The sequence below is a fragment of the Rousettus aegyptiacus genome, unplaced genomic scaffold (assembly GCF_014176215.1).
Source record: "Rousettus aegyptiacus isolate mRouAeg1 unplaced genomic scaffold, mRouAeg1.p scaffold_m13_p_3, whole genome shotgun sequence".
Taxonomy (NCBI): Eukaryota; Metazoa; Chordata; class Mammalia; order Chiroptera; family Pteropodidae; genus Rousettus; species Rousettus aegyptiacus.
The window spans coordinates 63,794,545-63,812,854 of NW_023416306.1; the positions used below are offsets into that span (position 1 = coordinate 63,794,545).

General features: G+C 42.3%; 1 protein-coding gene across 22 annotated transcripts in view; it reads right to left on the bottom strand.

Moving 5' to 3' along the window:
• The window catches only part of ELAVL2 (ELAV like RNA binding protein 2), a 150,780-nt gene that overhangs the window by 114,975 nt on the left and 17,495 nt on the right, over positions 1-18,310 (bottom strand). For 10 of the 22 annotated variants that reach the window (XM_036239019.1, XM_036239016.1, XM_016155713.2 and 7 more), the window contains exon 1: positions 12,115-12,656. The exons of 7 other annotated variants lie outside the window; for them this stretch is intronic. The gene's annotated coding sequence lies outside the window, so the exon portion shown is untranslated. Of the gene's footprint in view, positions 1-7,404; positions 7,669-7,801; positions 8,043-12,114; positions 12,657-18,310 lie in introns of those variants that run through there. 5 more of the 22 variants (XM_016155714.2, XM_016155716.2, XM_016155709.2 and 2 more) reach the window with 5 other exon arrangements.

Here is an 18,310-nt window from a genome sequence, read left to right on the forward strand (position 1 = left end):
ATCCACTTGGTCAAAGAAAATACAGACGTCTCCCCTTATACACAGGAGCTCCTTTCTAAGATCCCTCCAGCAGATGCCTGAAACCTCAGGTAGTGCCAAACCCTATTATCTGGTTCTTCCTATACATATATAGCTGTGATAGACTAATTTATAAATTAGGTAAAGTAAGGGTTCGACAATACAAATAATAATACACTGTAATAAAAGTTATATGAATGTAGTCTCAAAAATATATTTTTGTACTGCACTCACCCTTCTGATGTTGGCGATGATGATGATGTAAGATAATAAAATACCTTGAGTCAAGAACTTTGACCTTTTCACTTAAAGGATGCACTTTACGGCCTCTCTTCAGCATATCCGAATTGCCAATATTATTATTCTTGCACTTTGGGGCCATTATTAAGTAAAATAAGAGTTATTTGAACACAAGTATTTCCATACCAAGACAATAGATGTGATAACCAGATTGGTACTAAGTGACTAATGGGCTGAGAGCATATACAGCATGGAGATGCCGGATAAAAGGATGATTCACATTCAAAGTGGGATGGCATGAGATTTCATCATGCTACTCAGAACGGTGTTCAGTTTAAAACTTATGAACTGTTTATTTCTGAATTTTCCATTTAATATTTTGGGATTGTGGGTAATTAAAACCTCAGAAAGTGAAAGTGCGGATAAGAGGAACTACTATATTCTTCAATGAGTAAAATGTAACAAAATGCTTAAGATCCAATGCAAAAGTGCAAGCTGGATAAGAAAAAGGGACGAATTAGAAAATAAAGGGACGAGTGAATACACTGCACAGACTAGAACTAGCACAGTGCTCAGAAGCACAGAGAGGTGACTAAAGGACAGAGAGCTAGTACAGAGAAGAGAGGAAGGATGTGGGTAATTCGAGTTCCTTGCAGAGAAAATGGCAGGGAAGGGATGAAGGTCAAAGGCATCAATGAGCTGGTATTTGGAAAAAATCCATGAGTCATTCACAGCCATAGGCCAGAAAAGACCCCAAGGGTATAAACAAAATAAACCAACAACCAGTAAGTAGGACCTCTGGGAGAAAGAGTGGTGTTGAGTAAACTCAAACAGAAATAGGCCGTACCTGAGAATAGATTATAAAAACTTGCTCATCCTATAATAAACTTTGTATATCTAAAATGTTCTGGATAGCTCTGCAATAAGGGTGGGTGATCCTCACGTCACCAAAGGTACCTCCAATAGAGAAGCGGCAGCATCATTGAAAAAGAAAAATCTCACTTCTAAAAAGTAGCTCAGAGGACACTCAAGATCAAGTACAATCGGTTCCAGAAATATTTTCCCCAGCTTAACCAATTTGCTGAATTTATTTTCAAATACACTGTGGTTTATTTAAGAAATATCTTTTATACCCTTGATACACACAAATGATGCCTAAAGAATAAAAAAATGTCAAATATCCTTTAAAAACTAAACAAGTAAGCAATTTCTAATAACTTACTCGATAGGGCTTCCATCAATGACTTTTCACTTGGGTTGATGAGAGGGTACTGAAACAACAGGAAAAATAATGCATTTCTGTGTAAAATCCATATCGTGATATAGGAATAAATCCTTGATGAGAGATTAAACAAAACTCAAATCAAGAAAGTATATACTGATTAATGTAAATGCTGAAGTTTAAAAATTTGATTTCTCATTGAAAACGACAGAATAATTTAAATTAAGACACTTATATTCCTGGAATGTTAGCTGGCTAAGTTCTCATAGTTTCATACTTAATCTTTTAGCATTAATTATATTTTCAAGAAATCATTTTAAATTTCCCTTTCAAATTCCATCATCATAGATAATTTATATCTATTTCCACACTGAAATTTTCAGTCACAATTCTCCCAAAACTTCCCTATGGCTTGAGAATTTTCTCTTTCCCCACAGCAGCAGTATACAACACATGATGGCACATTATAAAGAATGACTGAAAACGACAGTTCATAACACATTGAAGGTCAAATATATAAAACCTAACCTACATGGACCACCTATTATCACCTTTCCAACTCAGTAAGCACCGTCATTCCACTGCCAAAAATCTTGTACTTCAATAAGCTCATCTTCATATTTGAGATCTGGAGGGTGAGGTTTTATACTTGAAGAAAGGTTAAGAAACCAAGGACACAGGTAACTAAGCCAAAACCAAATGATGAAAACTCCAGACTGCCAGCCTAGTATTTTCCACCTGGCTCTGCTAAATTAACAATTTCAACCTAACTGACAAAACCTACTGAGGCAAGACAACTCAGTAGCTAAATTGGCAGCATTGTACTCACAAAAAAACCTGACATGTGTAATATTTGTTTACAAAATCAGAACGAATTTTAAAACAAACTGTGAGGAAACCAGGAAGCTTAGTTTGCCTTTGATGAAGCTAAAGGCCCACATCACTAACACTACAGCAGATAAGAACTGATCCAAGTGACTTCGCCCTGCTGTCGCCAGTGTAAGACGACAACTCCAATTTTCAAAGTCCTATTTCCCAAATAAACCCTCATTTGAACACTATTTAGGTCCAGAGGGCAGGATGGTAAAAATTTTAAGGAAATGTCTGTGTATGTGCATTTCTCTAGGGAAAAAGGACCCACAGTTTTTTTCAGATGCTCAAAGAAACTGAGAACTCTTCAATATTAATAAGAAATTTTGATTTTACAGTAACTCCATAGTAAGAATATAGGAAAGCTAAGAATTCTAAAATAGCTATTTCCCTATTCTCATAAGGAGATAAAATTGGTCAAGAAAATGTCTACTGAAGCTTGAGGCGAGTTTGACCACTCTTAAACTATAAAAGCAAAATAAAATGAAACCCTATCCTAAAAGAACAGTTCATTGGTTTGTGATAGTCCATTACCATAGTCTTTAAATCTTCTGAAATAATCCCCAATATGAACAGCTCGCAAGAACAAAAATTCTGCAAGAAAAGCTAGTCATGTCGAATACAATTTTTTTTTTTTTTAATGAGAGATTCCTTTTTTTAAGTCAGATGGAAAAGGCTGGTATGATTCTATCACCGTTAGATTGGACGAGGAAAAAATATACAGATATCTCAACCTAAGATTTCAAAATATCCAATCTAAAGAAAAACTTTCAACATTAAAAAAAAAAAGCTATAATTTTACTATAACTGTCTCTCAATAAATAAGTCTATTGAGAAAATTTTGATTTTTTTTTCAAATAAAGAATTTCTAGAAATGGGAAAGGGGGTTTTCCTATAAAACCTTATTTGCTATTCATTTTCGGTCAGAAACTGACATAATATAAATCATTAATATAGATAGGAAAGCACAAGTTTTAAATAAGAAAAACGAGATTACTTGAGAGTAAAGGCTACCTTCAAATTGGTTTGGTTTTAACCCCACGGCACCTATTCCTATGACAATCTTGGTTATTTTATCTGTTCCTCTCTTTCCCAAAGCACCTATCCTTCTCTGCATGAAGATTTCTTAAAAAGAAGACCCTCATCTGTCATCACACAAAATTATTCAGGAATATTCAGAAGAGAAACATACAGTTAGGAGTATCAATGAAATAGAGGCAAAGCCTATCTAACCCAAAGCTCTAAGAAACTAAATAATACCTTTACCAAAAATGGATATTTTTATGTAGAACAATCTCTGAAAATTTAGCATGGTATGAAAGGGGAGAATGCCTATGGGAATGCATCTAGTGGTGTTTCTCATAGAAAAGTCATGTTTTGTTTTGTTTTATATGATAGAATTATGAGGCTCATGATTTTATAGAAAGTCATCTTCCCTTAAAAAAATTCTCCTGTGACCTCACTTAAATTAAGAGTATGAGACACATCACATCATGCATGCTAAATGCCAGATCTGTTTATTTCTTCTTAGTGAAAAATTTCCTAATTATTTCACAAAACCTCTATAGAATTTTACTATACTAATTCCTATTTTTAGTTCAGATTCTCAAAGTTACCATTCCTGTTTAAAGCATAATAAAACAAATATCTTTTAGCACACAAAAGCCTCAAAATATTGCCTTTCAAGATTAAGTGCCTTATTTCTACTCAGCAGACTTATATTACCTGAAATCAAGGAGGAAAAAAAAGAAACTAGCATTGCAAACCACCTAGTATCCAAAACCAAATAAACGATAAGCATTTTTCCCAATGAGAAACACACAATGAGTTTGGCATTAAAATAAATAACATGTGGGTTCTGAGCGAAACCAGAACTAGCAAAGACTTCCACATCTGTAAAATGAAACTGGACAAAGCAAGTGAACATTCTATGCGTCTAATGTCCTCCACAGAGTTAATTCTAGAGTTGGGTGTGGTATCACCAGTGTATAAAGCCTTTGATTTCAAACTTTTTTATAATATAGTAGCATAGAGCAGCAATACTGACAACTAAATACCAACAATCAAGGAAGCCTCTGACCGGGATAAACTACATAATCTATGGGTCCCAGTGGGGAATTAAAGTACAAGGCCCTCCTGTCCAAAAATTCAAGAATTCCAAGGGGGAGGACTTATGACTGTACAGGTCACATGCCCATAAAGTGGCCTTACTTTAAATAGCACAAGTACCCATGCGCTATTTAAAACAAAAAACAAATAAACAAACAAACATAAAAAACACCTAATATGTGGTTTAGTCTGATTATTGGCCTGTCCTGCTAAATATCCAAAGAAACAGAAAGAGCTGGGGTGGACTGCTATGGGCAAGTTTTCCACAGGGTGGCACACCATCCAGGCCCCATACCACCTCATTCATGCATTCATTCATTCATACATACATACATACATACATAACCTGACCTGGCTAAGTACTGTGGATCTCTAGGCTCCCTTACTTCTAAATCAGCATTATTGATGACAAAGGTGGCAATAAGAATATGATGATATAGTGATATAGTGGATTGAATATGACTTCAAATCAAAGCAAAAAGGCTGACCCTTTCATGCAGACCAAGCAATCAAAACTGCAAAAGGTAAAGTTAGTCTTGATAAGATGCTATTTCAGAGTATTCAGTCCTTCGGAAAAAAAGAACATGAAGGGTAATTTGCCACTGTGGTGCTCTTGTGCCATGTTAACTCCTGAAAAGTGTTACAGGTTTTTTATATTAAAAAAAAAAAATTCCATCAAAGAAAGAGGAAAAGGTTGATCCCAGCTTGGAAGGCAGGGTATTCTAGATGGCTTTGAGGTATCCTTAAAGAGAATTTGACTCTTGCTTCTAAAAGAGGAGAGAACCTGGGGAGGGGGGAGCAGTATTTTTAAAATTCACAGTCATGTTAATAAGAAAAGCACTGAAGGCTGGAATGGCTGAAAGTATTAACAAGGATTCAGCTAGTAACATCTGTGCACAAAGAACCAAAAGACTGGATTAAGAAATGGAGTAGCAAAAATGCCACTTAAGTGCCTTGTCCTTCATAACCATTGGGAACTGGGTCTTAAATAAAAGTGTCAAAACTCAAACAGAGAAGTAACTTGAGTCTCTCGTGAAAAAGCATTAACCAGAATAAATAAACAAAAACAATCAGAAAAGGAATCCCAACAACTAACATACATCCTGAGCCTAGAAAAAGGAAAATAAGGTTCCATAGTAAATAACGGATGTGCGTGGCTGACACAGACTAGTTGTGGGTACCCATTCCATTTTAGAAACATATCCTAAACCTAAAATCCTCTTGAGCCATGTAGAAAGAGTATGTGTAGCTTACAACAGCTGACCTGACATGATTAAGGGCAAACTCTACACAATGGGGAAAACACCTAGAGACATGGGAGACCTTAAATGCATAAGGCTCTGTCTTTGAAGGGGAAACAAAAAACCTCATTCCATGAAAGGCTGCACCACAAAGTTACAAAAATAGAGAATAAGAGGCCAGTTTTGATCACGCAAACAGAAAAATATTCTCTCAAAAAAGAAAAAAACAGATAAATTCTATCAAATTGAACAATGTGTTTCTTCATAATCTAATTTTTCCTACCCCACCCCAGCCATTTATCTTCCGTACGTTTTCTTCTTATGGCCTCTTCCCCTCTCCTCCCCTATTTCCAAGAGCACTTTCTCTAAGTATGCATACCCCCACACACACACACACCCCTACCTCCCTGAGCAAGTTAAATAAACATTCCAATGTTAAATAAATAAAACAATAGCCCCAAAACAAATGCAGTGACATTCCAGCTCATCCAACAAAATAGTCACCACTTCTAGACCCAAAGGTCCAGATGAGAAAGTACACCCAGGAAAGCTTTTCCACCCGCTCACCAAAATGGAGATTTCAGGTCAGCTTCCGCAAGAAAGAGCTACCTTAGCACAATGAAAAACTCAAAGGACTCTGGGGAAATGATTCTTGAGAAAATTGTCTTCAAGGGCAACTAAACAGTATTTCAGACAAACCGATTTTACTTAAGGGGATGGAGAAATTACACCCCAGCTGGTATTCGAGTTGTTTTAAATAGACTTACTTGCTATAAGTTTGGGGGCTGAGCTACATTTTTATAAAAACAGAATTATTATGGGTAGGCCCACTAAAACATTAAGTTTTAAAAAGCTCTTTGTCCTTGCCGGAGGGATTTCATTTGGCATTGTTAAGCACCATTCTTTGGGGAGGGAATAAAGGAGAGTAGATAGCTGGTTACAAATTCTCCTTTTCTCACATTTTCAGAAAAGAAGATGAAAATTTTATCATAAAGATGATCTTTTAAAACGCTATTTTATATGACCATCTGGACAGTTACAACTCTCGTAGTTCACATCTAGATTTCGAGCTTCAGCCCTCTAGGATAAGTAGCTCTTAAGGAAATGCAGTGAGAAGACTGTTTGCTGGTCACTATCATGACCACTGGAGGAACACCTGCCCATGAAGCGATGCTGATCCGCCAAGAGGCTCCACCAATGTCATCAGTGCACACACACACGTCGGTGCACAGAGGCCGCAACTGACCAGCGCTCCAGACCGAGATGGACGCGCAGCTGCCGCAACCACAGCCAGCGAGCCAAAGCCCAAAGCCCGCCTCGCCCCGTGGGCCGGCTGGCACCGCGATTCCCGCTCACGCGCAAACCGGGTGGCGACCAGGAGCTGCGACCTCGCGCGGCTGCGCCTAGCCTAGCCTAACACCGCGCAAAGGGGAAAGCGGCCCGGGGGACCCTCTTTGCTCTGCCTGGGGCAGCCGTGGTCCCATACCACCTCCGCACACTGCGCGGCTGTTCAAAGTCGCGAGACGCCCCGAGAGCTCCAGGGACCACGCGCGAGGAGGCGCTGTACCAAGTGGGCACGCCACCAGACACCACCCGGCTGAAGTGCACACAGCCACCCACAAGGCGGGGTTGCCTGTCCACCACAGGAATCCTGCCCTTTTTCTAGAAAAGTCCCCTCCCCCACTTTCCCTCCAATACACTCACCTGCGTCTCGGCGCTGTTCTTCTCGCGCTACACGCGGCCGTACCAGGCACGTCCACGCCGGTGCACGCTACCCGGCGCGACTGGCCCGGCTCCGCTCCCGCCGCCCCCAACCAGCTTGTGCCCACAGGAGGAGCGCGGCCACCTCCCGAGGCGCCCAGTTCCCTGTACTCCCGCCGCAAAGGACAGAGCTCTAGGAACTTCGTGTGCACAACCTCCGCCGCCCCCACCAGCGTTCCCGCCCAGAGCCAGGACCAAGGCTGCAGCCCAGCGGAGGCCGGACCCCGCACGGTGCCGCGGCGGCGCGCAAAGCCCTTAGCCTCGGCGTCCTACACAGACATGGGGCAAGGCGCAGCGTGCCCGCCCTTCCCGCGCACACCCCCACATCCCCCGCACTTGCCTGCTTCGACTTGGACCTGGAGCTGCTACGGCTCGCGCTGCCGGCCGTCAGCACAGCCGCGGAGGAGTCGCTCCGGGCGGACTCCGCGGAGAGGCGGTGGTAGCGGCGGCGTCCCCAGTCCTGGTGGTGGCGGGAAGGCAGACTGGAACCCGGCGGAACCCCGGCCCCACCCGCGCTGGCGACCGGCCTCCTCACCCGGCCGGCAGCTGCCTCAGTGACGCCCGGGAACCGCGGTCCCGCCGTTTGTAGCGGGGCGAGGAGGAGGGGCTTGCTTGGAAGAGCGCCAGGAGGCGGGGCCGCCGGCGAGTTCGCGGCGCCGCCGCTACAGCCGCTGGCGCGTGCCCTGCCCGGCCGCCCCGCGAGTCGCTGCCTGCGAGAAGACGCCTGGCCGCGGGCGCTCGCACTCGTCCCTCCTGGCTTTCGATTTCGAGAGAGCTCCCAGACCAGGTTCCCCTGGCAGTGCGGGGAGCGGTGGCGGGCCCAGGGGCGGCAGATTCCAGGTTCAAGTTTGCAAACCCCCAGGTTCCAGACGCTAACGGGGAGCCACAGCGATTCTCACAGAGGTTACTCTGATATATACGTGTATCAAATATACATACATACATACATACACACACACACACACACACACACACACACATTGCAAGCAGAGTTAAAAGGCTTTCTCCTCCCACACATACACACTTTACAGCCGAAGGGTCGTGTCCCTTCGAGGAAAACTAAAGGCTCAGACCCCCACTGTCTCTCTCTACCTCTTCAGATGTAATCTGTGTTTAAATAAGGCCCGAGTACCTGTGCGGGGTGCTATACTCTGCTTCAAACGCAAAGTAGGAAATCCTGCACTCGATTATACATGCGCCTGCTGCTCGCTGCATCCTTCCAACGCCCCCCACCAAAGCCCCGAAACGGCCAACTCTTCACCGATGGGGCGTCCCATCGCTGTCTTGCCTTGGCCCGCCCCCATGCTTGGGTCAATCGCTTTTCCCCAGAAAAACCTGTGCCTGTCCTCACACCCAGCCCCACCAATGGAAGTCTAAACCGACCCCGAGCCATGCGGCAGAAGCACGTCTTTACACCTGCTCACCCGCTTATTTACGAGAGCACCTGTCGTGTTGGGTAGCTGGGGGGAGGGGGGAAGAGGGTTGTTTTTATTGCAAAGGCTTTTGTTTTAACCCTGCCCCGTAAAAATAATAATAATATTAATAAAAATAATAATAATAATAAAACTACATTATAAAAATACACCTGTCATACCTACCTGAAATCGCTGGAAGAGAGAAACTGAGCAGTGGGCGACTGAGTCGCAGCAAGAACGTGACTGAGGTTACAGCTTCAAGGGCATGATGCGGGTTTGATGCAGCAAGGTCCGCTAAGGGCACCCAGCACTCCCCACCCCCTCGCGATTGGCAGAGCTGGGGTAGAAAGAGGGAAGGACTCCTCTAACCCAGGTTAGGGGCTGGGGAGGCAAAACCGCCCTCTTGTCAAATCAGACATAGTAAAGTAAGAGGCTCAACCACGATCGAAATGGAGACAGACCATCCTTCAATTTGGGGAACCAAGACTGGGGACATAAGAAATAGCTAATTGATTCTATATCAGCATTTCTGTTGTCACCCCCAAATCTGATTTGCAGTTAAATGACCTTAATTGACTTTGTATGGGTTCCTGGGAGAAAGTGCCTGTGCCTTTGACCTCCCTCTAAACAGTTAATTATAATATTTCCATCCCAAGCAGGCAGGATTGCTAAAAATGCTGTTTCCAAACATTTGACAAAAATGGGCCTTCCAGATTTACCACTCCAAGCCTAAACTCTTAGAATGCCCTCCGCCCTACTTCCTGAAGCTGACTTTAAGTTATGAGAAACCTCTTTCTCAACAGTTCCCCCAAAGTCTTCCAAATCACTTCTACCTGCAAACGTTGCTTTTTGTAGAGAACTCCAGATAAGATTAGCTTTATAAAGCAGGGTGCCCAAGCACTTGATTGCAAGAGAGAAGGGGAACCCAGGAGTGCCTAGTGTAAGGCAGTTTCAGGGAATGAAAGCAATAACTAAGAGAAATAGTTAATTTTTTTAAATCTCCAAAAAGGTGACTTTTAAACACAACATTTTCTCTTTTTTGCAGACTTATTTATTTGGATTCTGAGAAATCTTTTACATGTCCCATTTAAGAAGCTATTTTACCAAGGAAGTCCTACCAGCCCAGATTTCCCATTCTTCCATTCCCCAAACCATGCATATCAATTCCCTGACCTTTAGGAACTGATTTCCAATTAGGAAAATAATTTCTTTGGTTACTATTGTCTTCTCTGTACTCCGTGCCCCCCCCCCCCAATTCTAAACCTACATCTTGTAGATTACAGTAGGCCTAAAAAATAAACCATCTCCATTTTCCTCACACTCCCAACACCCAGAGGATGGGATAATAAATAAGGGCGTGAGGAGGAAGGGCTGAAGGTTTAGAATCTTAACCAACAGGAGTGTTTACACATGGGAGGGGCGGGGGACAAGAACCCGTGCATTTCGAGGAGAAAGTACAGAGACCTCCATCTGGGCCCTTCAATGTTTAAGAGTAAATACTAAATGGTTGAATATCTCTTACTCTTGCCACAGTAAGGCCAGCTGGTAATTACCAGAGAAAATACCCAGTCTCTACATCAGTTTCGCTAACCCGTACTTGAAAATGGAAAACGGGGAACGTATCCAACCTCCAATTTGCCACAGTTGTATAGGTCTCATGTTAATTCTTTACAGACGTGAAATAGGTGGGTACATAGCAACGTGCTGGGCATAAATTAAGCAACAATGGCCACGCGAGGTCCTGTTCGCCGCTGAGCTCCGGTGGTGGGCACTGCCACCTTGCCATCCTCAGACCCCACCGCCCCGGAGATGGCAGAGTTGCGTCCGGAGTAGGCTGGCCGCGCGTTGGCTTTTCGAACCCGGAGGGTGGGTGGGGTGGAGAGCAGCGAGAAATCAACAACCTCAGCGGGCTTTTGTACCTTTTCCCCATTCTCTCCCTCTCAAGAACCACATGAGCGCTCTAACGCACACACTCACACCCCCTCGTGCCAATAATTTAAACTTCTCTTAGGCAAAAGCACCTCTTTCACTGCCACCACCACTGCCTCAGCCCTCCCCGCCCACCCCGCCCTGCGAACACCCTCCCTCTTTCCCACATCCACCCTGGATTCTTTTTCACAGTAGAAAGCCAGCTGGTTTCTCCTAAACCTTGGGAAATCACAAAAGTTGAAATGAAGCATGTGTCTGCCCCAACGTCTCATCCCCAACCATTTTTCTCCCCGCCTCAGTTTAACAATAGCTATTCGAGAAAGGGAGGGGGGGTGGGGAGCGGGTAGGGAAAGGCGTGAGGGCTATGAAGCTGAGCTGGTTCCTGGAGTGGCTGCGAAGCCTCGCAGCTGCGGAGGACTTTCCCCTCGCCTGGAAGGCTAAGTCAGCCGCGTAGGACCAAGGACAGGGCTTGGAATTTACTTCCCTGAGCCCACCACTGCGAGGCTCCCAGGCAGCCGCCACTCCACAGACACAGCTCCAAGGATCTTATTTACTCTTTTCTGAACAAAGGGAATCTCATATCCGGCACAGGCTTGAGAATTCGGCCCTAAATTGGCTATCTTCTTTTAAAACAGATTCACGGTTATTTGCGCCCGTGAATTAGAGCCCGCACACCTAGTAGCAATGACGAGTTTTGACAGCTTCTACTCACCCCAGCCCCAGCCCAGTCCCAGCCCTCAGGCGGCATGTACTTTTTTTCAATCAACTACAACTCGCTGCCTGGTGCAGCATCTAAATTCCATCTGGCAATCCCATCTCCCCAACACATGTTATCTCGTTAATGCAATTAAGTCTGGGGTTTTCTCTGGTCTAATCAGTAAGTCCAAGCTTCCAATTCCTTTTAACCACACTAAAGCCTCTCCAGTAGGTTGTTTTTCGAAAGTAGAGGCATGCGTCCCCCGAAACCCAAGTTATCCCTCTCTTCCCACGAAATGAACTTCCAACCTCAATCCCGATGCTCACTCAACATTTAGACTCCCGTTGTACCCCTCCTCTACCCTGGCCACATTTCCCACTTAAGTTTCTGCCACTGACATCTGCAAATATTCACTACGTCAAGCATGCGTTCAATGTCTTTTAGTCTAGCTCTCTAGAATTAAAAACAAAAAAAAAAGCAGAGCAGTAGCTTTGAAATGAGACAAACATGTGCAATTAACTTCATATTCTATATTCCGCTCACTTACAGGTTTTCTGGTTTTGCCAGAGCATCGCTGAAACTAATGATTAAAGAAACCAAACCGAAACTTACCTTTCTCCCTTAAGGTTTTTATGTATGTGTGTTTTTTAAAGTAACGGTGCAGTTCTCCCAATAAAGATGAGCAAGAAGCTGCTGGATAGTTCTCTTAAGACAGCACGAAACCTAAACTGTGCTCGGCTTAAAAGAAGCAAATAAAAAGAAATGCTTTCGACCCCAAAGTCCAACGCTAAAAGAAATGGCGAAAAAAAAAAATATGAAAGGGGAGGGGAAACTTAAAAAAGAGTTTAGAAAGACGGAGAGACTACCCTCCGATTGTCGTTCAACTAAACAAAAACGGGCAAGAAAAACAAACGAAGGAACAAAGAAAAGAGACGAAAGAACGTTTTTTCAAAAAGACGATGTCTTTCTCCTTGTTGCTTTTTAGTAGGTCGCTACAGGGGTAAGCTGCTGCATCTCTAACTGAGAACAGAAATAAGGGGGGAGGACGTCTTAAAAAGGAGGTGGACTGGACCACAGATTTATAGCACTGTATCACCAACCCCTTCTCTGCCTCCGCACTGCCGTGTGTGCAGCTGCTCTGCCAGGCTCCTATCCCGGGCAGCACGCGCGGAAGTATACGCCGAGTCGCGCCACAACGCAACTTGCTCATCTCCCCACAATCCTGATTGGTCTAGACGTTTCCATTGAGGCGGCTCAGGCGAGGCTGAGTGATATGATTGGTTAGGAGCTTGTGTCACTCTCGAGAGCTCAATGGAGTCCCGTTTCAAGGTAAGTTGTGCGGGGAGGTACACACTTAACACCGGCGGCGAAGGGAAATGCAAGAAGCAAAAAGAGATGGGGAGAGAGCAACGTGGGAGGGATGGAACTGTACTATCAGAGTTTGCGATATGGCACGATCTCCTTTCCTCTTAAATATTTCTGCTTCTGAAAGACTCGTTTCCTTTGCCATCACTGCCTCATCTATGGCACGTTTCTTTATAACATTAAACTCTGTCCGGTATGTATGAGTCCTTGAGAGCTCCCTCTCTTTGATCTGAGTGAAAGGGATGAAGGTACATCCATTACTTGCCGGCATGCTTTTTTCGATTCGTGTTCCAGTATTCAATATTAAACATTAGGCAATTTTATGTCTTTCTCTGTTTTAATATATGCATATTGTAGCTCTCGTTTATTTTTTAAAGCATCTTTTTAGGATAAGAATGAAGTCAGAAATGTTTTCAAATAAAGCTGCATGGTTTGAATTAGCTTTCACTTCATATTAGAATAAAAAAGTATAGGATAAACATCCTATCCAGGAAGAACTACTGAGTTAAGGTCCTTCACTTTGAGGTCTATGATGACTCTCAAAATGAGCAACTGTATATAGAATTAGAACAAGGCACTCCTCTGCATTTGCTGGCGGTTGAGTTCTTGGATCACACATGTACTGCTGACAGTAAAGAGACTCAAGCCTTTATCTGAGTTCTTTCTCTGAGGATTTAGGAAGTTTAACCAGAAGACCAAGTGCTTTCAACACTTCTGCTTTATAGATGAAGAGTACGTTATTAACACTATTTTAATAACATTCAGGAGGCTGACAGTTCTATTCATGATATCTGTTTCTTCCTTCAAGTGAAAGCGTGGTCCTCTGAATTGACTTGCTATATAACACAATATTCACTTGACTTAGGTTCTTTCCCAGCTTGAATTTCTTTTTAATCTTGAAGCATACCTTCAACTTCATAGACAGTGCTTACATTTCTTACACAATGTAAAATATCATCTCCAGAAGCTCAAGCCTTTCCTAAAGGAATTCCCTTACCTGTTTATTTCCAACTAGTTGCTATCTTTGAGAATGCCGGGAAGAGGAGACACAGGTAAGAGATTGAAGGAGGATGGAGGGGAAAAGGACAGAGAGTCATAAGGCACAATAACTGTAAAGTGAGGGAAGAAGTAAATCAGAGTTTCTTGAGAATGTCCTTGAGTGTTGATAAATGATTAATGGCAAAGAACAAGAAGACCTGTTTATCTTCCACATAGCCTGTATGTCTGAGTTGTATTACTTTGCATGATAATAACTAGGAGTTGGGAAAGAAGGCCTGAATCTATATGTTACTTTATAATTAGCATTTATAATTATCATGCCCTAATCTCTGCCCCATTTTTTATATAACAATAGGCCGGGGGGGGCGTAATTTCAACTTAAAACTATTCTCTAGACCTCATGGAACTCAGGGGAAGAATGAAAAGCAGTTTGAAGAAACGGAGTCAGTGAGCTGAGGGACAGACAAATAAAGGGAAAAGAAAGACCCTACCTCATCTAGAATAGATTAATCGTTGTATGAATAAACAGTTGGAAGATTGGGATTGTCATCATCCTCTTTCAATCCCTCTCTTCACTCCTTGCTCAATACAGAGAAATAACATATAAAGTAATAAATATAATTTGTGTGAAAGTATAGTGCTGTTTAATCAGACATATATGAAGTGACTTGTCTTTTCTTCTTGTTAACATGCTCCTAAGTATTAACTTGATGGAATCAGTTACATGTGTTCATGTAATACTCTTATTACTTTGAAGAAAATCTTTACCATTAATTTACAATTACATAAGTGTCTTCTAACTTATGTGGAAACTAATACTTAATTTTATTCTGTGGTACATGTTTGTATCCACAAGAAATATTTCATAGATTACAGAGGTAAATTTTCTTAAAAGATTGGGGGAGGGTGCATATGGAAAGCTGAGTGTGGTGTGGAGTGATGAAAATCTAGCATTGGTGTTATGTAGTTAAAGAAATTACATGGAGTATAGTAAACTTGTCTTTTCAAATGCAAAATGCTAAATTCTGTGGATTTGGTGTATATGCTTTTTTCAGTTTGGGCAGAGGAGCAAATATTTTTCAAAATGTCATTTTCAACATTTTTTTCCCTCTGTAGGTAAAATGGAGTTGAATTAAGAAATTTAAAATGTCTTAAAATAATAGTTTACTTCCTCAATAAAGCAAATGTTTTTAAATTTAGAAACATTTAAGTGGATAGACATGCCATATGTAACATGTGTTTTTTAAACTTTTAAAAATAAAAAACAAATACTGGCACTTAAAAACAAATGCTACCTGAATGTGGATTTCACTGTGAAATTCATGCTTTTGTAGCCTGAAATATTAACATATTCTATTTTGCAGTTAACAATGACTATATGTGAATATCACACACCACATTAAGCAACTGCAATCCCTCTTCATTCATAGTTAGGTAAAGAATTATCCACAGCATTATAACTTGCATTAGAAAAGCATTTTAAAGACATGAGTTATGATTGTCATATTAACTCTGATATTTCTTGGAATTTTTTAAACTGCAACAGAGAAGGGAGAGATCTAGGGAGTTATCAAGATCTTGGAGAAAAAGTTTGATGTGGACAAAGTTTCAAAAAGAATGGTTCTCAAAGCCGAAAAGTAATGAATTCAATTGATTATTTTACTAATGTCTCTTTATAAAGGAACAGTCACTCACAGGAATACTCTCATGAGCTATGGTGGACAATGTCTTTTAGGATAAATAACCTCCTTGCAATAGTTGGGTCTATGTTGATGATTTTAGCATTTTATGATACAGGCCACTGTAAACCACTATTTTTTAAAGTAAATAAATCAGATAATCTAGTTAAATGAGGTTACAATGTTTAGATTAGAGCGATAGTTCAACACATTATACCCTGTCAGATGAATAAAAATATCATTCTGTGTGTTAGTTTGTTGGGCTGTTTGTTGGGATCTGTGGTTCATACTGTTGGAAATGTGATAGTTTAATGCCTGTATGATATTATATGGCTTAATGGTTACGCTTTTATTTTTTTAAAGAAGTATGTCAACTTCCCTCCTACAGTTTAAAAAACAGAAAAAAAGTTACATAGAAAATTGACACCAACGTGAGTTTAGAACGTGGCAACCGGGCAAGAGAAAGAGTCAGGAATTAGCACCATGGACAGAGACTAGCCGACCCAGAACAAAGGTTTGCGAAGTCTGATAGTGTTTTCGTCTCTTCCTGTGAGACGCGGCAACTGAAATTCTTCGGAACGTTCTGTTCCACAGGCTTTAAAGAGGCTGTCATACTCACTAGGAATATGTTTATTTTAAATTAGGCTAGCTTTTGCTAGGACCCGGCCATCGTGACAAACCGCCAAGAGGGTTAGAGCCCCGACCGAACCCACTGCGCACCCTCCCACTGTCCTCTTTTCATACACTCCCTTGCCCTGGTGAACCTGCTTGTTATCACAGTGGTCAGGCAAAATAAATGCAAATCCAGGTAGTCATCCAAAAGTCTGCTAAAGCTAGTCTAGAGTTTTTAATCCTTGAAATTCCCAGCGGGAATCGCAACAAAAACGCCTACCGCCCACCCTCACTCCCCTCCCCCAATTCTTCTCTGGGCTCCCACCACCTCCTGGCAAAGAGGCAAAGCCTTTTATCCGAAGGTGAGTGACCTCCGAGACTACTTTGCAAAGGACCCTTTATACTGCAAACACTTTCCATTAGGGTCAGTGCCAGGGGCGGCAGTGAGCGGGATCACACACATCCTTTACTTTCTCTTTACATTTTGTCTTTAAACTCCTGTTTGAGATAAAAGACTAAAAAGAGCAGACGCAGCGAGAATTCCTCCCTAAATCCTGAGGTTACTGTTTTCGCTTAAAGACATGTGAATTGTCTGTTGAATGTTTTTAAAAATTAAATGTAATCTAAATCTCTGCGGTAAATCTCTGCGACCAACCTAGATTGTTCATCTCCACCACCACCCCCGCCCCCACCTTTTTTTCTGGACAAAATTTGTTTGAGGTTCATTCTCCTTTAGGTGATTTGCCCGCAGATATTCAGACTAAGAACTGTTGCACGTGCCCCAGAGTGTCTCAGAAAATATATTTGCAGCTTCGGGTCAACGATTATATATGTAAACGTTCCTAAATATTCCCTCAGATTTTTTTCCTCCCCTTTTTTACTCAGTAGCAACTTTTAGTCAGATAAACTCAACGTCTTTCCTGAGCATATAAAGCGAGATCTAGGCGCCCAGACAAGGGTGAGGTAAGAAAAACTGGAGGTGAGAAAGGGCAGATCAGAGCTTTGTGTCCGTTTTTTTCTTTTTTCTTTCTTTTTTTTCCTTCCCAGGGATGCTAACAGCCTTCTCTAAGCTTCCTCCTGGAGCCCATACATCTCATGTAAAATTAATACAAGTAATTAAAAATAGCAGTTTCCAAAGTTAAAGGAAACCATCTGTCTCAGCTGGTGGCAATCAGTCATTTCGCTGGCCCCTTTACCGGGACCTGGGAAGAAACGGTTTTTCTGCTTCCGATGCTCAGAGGCGCTTTCTTACATAGAAGATTTATGTTTTCACATGTGTGCGATGCACTTCTAATTTGAAATAATAAAGCCAGGCTGGGAAACCAGTCAATCAGAGCTATCAACTGCACTAGACACGCAGCCCTGCCCCCATCTTCCTCCGGTTTCTAACCCTTTTTCCCTCCTCCCCCGCTCCCTCACACATTCACTTTTCCCCCACGTGTGTTAAGATCAAACCCTTGCCCCATAGAGCAAGTAACCACACAGGGGCATGGTGACAAAGGCGGAGTTTGTATCAGAAGAAGACTGAGGCCCGGGGAGACAGCGGCTAGAGAAACAGCTGTCTTATCAGCCCGCTGCAGAGATGGAGATGGCTCAAGAGGTCCTCAACAGATAATCACTTGAATAGGTTTGCAATGCGCCAAACTTCACGCTTGATAAGGCCAACCCAATGTAGAGAGCAGCCCAGATCCTGCTCCATTCTGTTTTATCTGGGCTGTAAATTAAGAAATTGAAATTCAGGAGGCAGAAGCAGCAGTCTGCTGATAGACCGCTAAAGTAAACTGTCATTAAAATGCTTTCGGCAGGCAGAGAGGGGGCGCCTGGAATGGGATATTTTTTTTTAATGGGGGGCGGGGGGAGTGGAGCGTGAGAGAAAAAGCCCATAGGTTTTACAAATTATTTGGGGAGGCGAAGAAGCTGTGAGGAGTAGGAAAGGGACACACCACGTTTCCTAGTCGTAGATACCTATCTATGATGCATAAACAATTTGAAAAGTATAAAGTTGTGTGAAAGTTTGGTGTAATAGTTATTAAGGAACGATTTAAACCAATTTGACAGGAATTAGAATTCTGTATCAGAGCATGGGGTAGAGGAAGCTCTCTGACTATAAAGTATTATAAACTGATTCCAGATGGACTCTAAAGTTTTCCTTT